Here is a 2,500-nt window from a genome sequence, read left to right as displayed (position 1 = left end):
GAAAACACACAACCTTTCAGATTAAAAGCACAACATAGAACACAAGCTTCTTCTAGGGAAAACTCTGGTTGCGTTCCGAATCGCATACTCTTTCTTTTTTCTATTCTACATAGATAAAAAGTATCTAGTTAGGATGCAGTAGGCATACTATTGGGACATACTTTACTCTCTTATTTCATCATAACATTGCGCCTTGATCTTGCCTCTTGCTTTTATATCCGTCGCATCCCCGTTTGTTTTCATAACATGGACCTATAGGCTTCGTCGATGTTACGTCACTTCACGTGCGCACTGGATTGTGGGTCAGAATCGCCCAAATAGGATGCACTTTTCAACACTAACAATCTTGGCCGCATGAAGTAGACCATCCGGGTATTCTAACCATCCTAAATCTGGCCACAAGAATCGGGACATCCTAAATCTTTTTTCTACATACTATATAGTAGAAAGTATGCGATTCGGAACGCAACCTCTCTCTCTATTATATCCTTATATATATATATTAGCTCCATGGGATATCAAAATCAAATCAAATCAGTTTTATTTGTGTAGCCCAAAATCACAAATACATTTGTCTCAGTGGGCTTTACATTTCATATAGTATGATATATGATACAATATGATACAATATGACACCCTGCCCTTACACCCTTAGCTCGGCTGAGAAAAAACTCCCAGTAAAAACCCTTTACCGGGATTAAAAAAAATTTAACAAATCTCAGGGAGAGTTGACAGAGTAAGGGATCCCTCTCCCAGGACGGACATACTGCAATAGATGTCATAAGTAGAGAAAAATCATGAAGGAATTTGATCATTGACCAGGTGATTTCATGGTAATACTAAAGTGAAGTGTGAATAGTGTGGATGCAGGAAGACTTCAGATTTTTTATAATAGCTCATGGGTTTATATATTTACTTACAATCTGACATATTATCATTTAAAGTCTCGAAGAGGAACTTATTTCTGAAACAGTCTCATTGATGGGATGAAATAAATAAGTTAAAGTATGTCCCAAGTGTAGCATACTGCATGCTAACTAGATTCTGTTTAGGGTCAGATGTAGTACGTAGAATAGAGAGAAGAAAGGAGATTTGGATCCAGAGTTTAGCCCCTCAGCCAGTGTTATTTTACTTTCCTCAGATGTTATCAGGTCAGTAAAATGCCCCTGGTCCCCACTGTGTCTGTTAGTGGCGTCCCTCTCTGGTTCATGGATACATATATTCATCTGTACAATCATTCGATACATGAATACATAATATCATAGACCACGAGTCCTTTAACAGTTTAATATAACAGACCATTTTTTTTTTTTTTTTAACCTTTATTTCTACAGGTAAATCCCATTGAGACCGAAGACTCTTTTACAAGGGAGACCTGTTCCCATTCCCACGTTACCATTCACACACACATTCATACACCGATAGCAGGCTAACTATCGACATTCACACGAGGCAAGGTGGGTGAAGTGTCTTGCCCAAGGACACAACAACCATGACACAGGTGGCAGGGCGGGGATCGAACCTCCAACCCTTTGATCATCAGCCGACCCGCTCTACCACCTGAGACACAGTCGCCCCATGAGTCCACCATGAGTCCTTTAGTGAAGAGACAAACCAAGACAAACATTGAGATTTTTGTTTTTATTTTATTTTGTACAAAAACAGTCACAAGCTCCGCCCCTCCGTTCAGAAACAGAAAAAAAATTTCACATTAAAAGAATCGTAACACAGAATGAAAATGGTTCAAACACAATCAATAAACAAATTGATCAGAACGGAAAACAACCAATCGGATAGAAGCAAAAAAACAAAACAAAAAAAAAATTTTTTTTTACTTCAAAATAAAATGATTTGCTTTATAACCAACAGGAGGCGATGAGACTGAAACGACTTCAGACGGAAAAAATCATTTTATTTTGAAGAGTCCGGTTCAGGGAGTGAAAACTGAAATAAATATACAACCTTTCACAATAAAAGTCCTGATTGGAGCCTCGTCCCGTCTTCGGACTAAAATACTGAAAATGTAAATAAAACGTTCCACAGACTCTCCCTGCGTTGCAATCCCCATACTGCCATACTATCTAGTATGCCAGAAAAAGCATTAGGATGTCCCAATACATGTAGGTCAATTGTAGTATGCTGAAAATACATAAATGCCCCACTAACTCCAATAGCATTTTGGAGTATTCGTCTTTATTCTTGACATTTCTCGACATAATGATAAAAAAAAATCTTCCTTATCTGATTTTTTTCTCTCTCCTGTCTGTGGCCCTAAAACTCTTCTGTACTTTAGTATGTAGTGAAAAGAAAAGAGAATGTGATTTGGAACGCAGGCTAAATCAAACGTTCCACAGACAGAGAGGATTCTGGGAGAGGAATCTGTGATGTCACTTCCCTTCTTACAGGATCGCCAAAACAAAAGCTTTGACCAAACTCACCAAAAATCATAGAGTTTTAATTTTTACAGTTTGACTTTTTATTCACGTAAAAACTGACGATG

General features: G+C 38.0%; 1 protein-coding gene across 1 annotated transcript in view; it reads right to left on the bottom strand.

Annotated features, from left to right (window-relative positions):
• Positions 1–1,626: 1,626 nt before the first annotated feature.
• Positions 1,627–2,500, bottom strand: part of ythdc1 (YTH N6-methyladenosine RNA binding protein C1) — a gene marked incomplete at its 5' end in the record, with an annotated part of 19,965 nt that continues 19,091 nt past the window's right edge. The window contains one exon of the mRNA XM_080054398.1: positions 1,627–2,500. This exon is cut by the window's right edge and continues 525 nt beyond it.

This window comes from Ammodytes marinus, assembly GCF_949987685.1.
Source record: "Ammodytes marinus genome assembly, contig: scaffold_45, whole genome shotgun sequence".
NCBI classification, from domain to species: domain Eukaryota; kingdom Metazoa; phylum Chordata; class Actinopteri; order Uranoscopiformes; family Ammodytidae; genus Ammodytes; species Ammodytes marinus.
The sequence above is the reverse complement of the archived record's forward strand: the minus strand, read 5'-3'. Positions and strand labels throughout refer to the sequence as shown.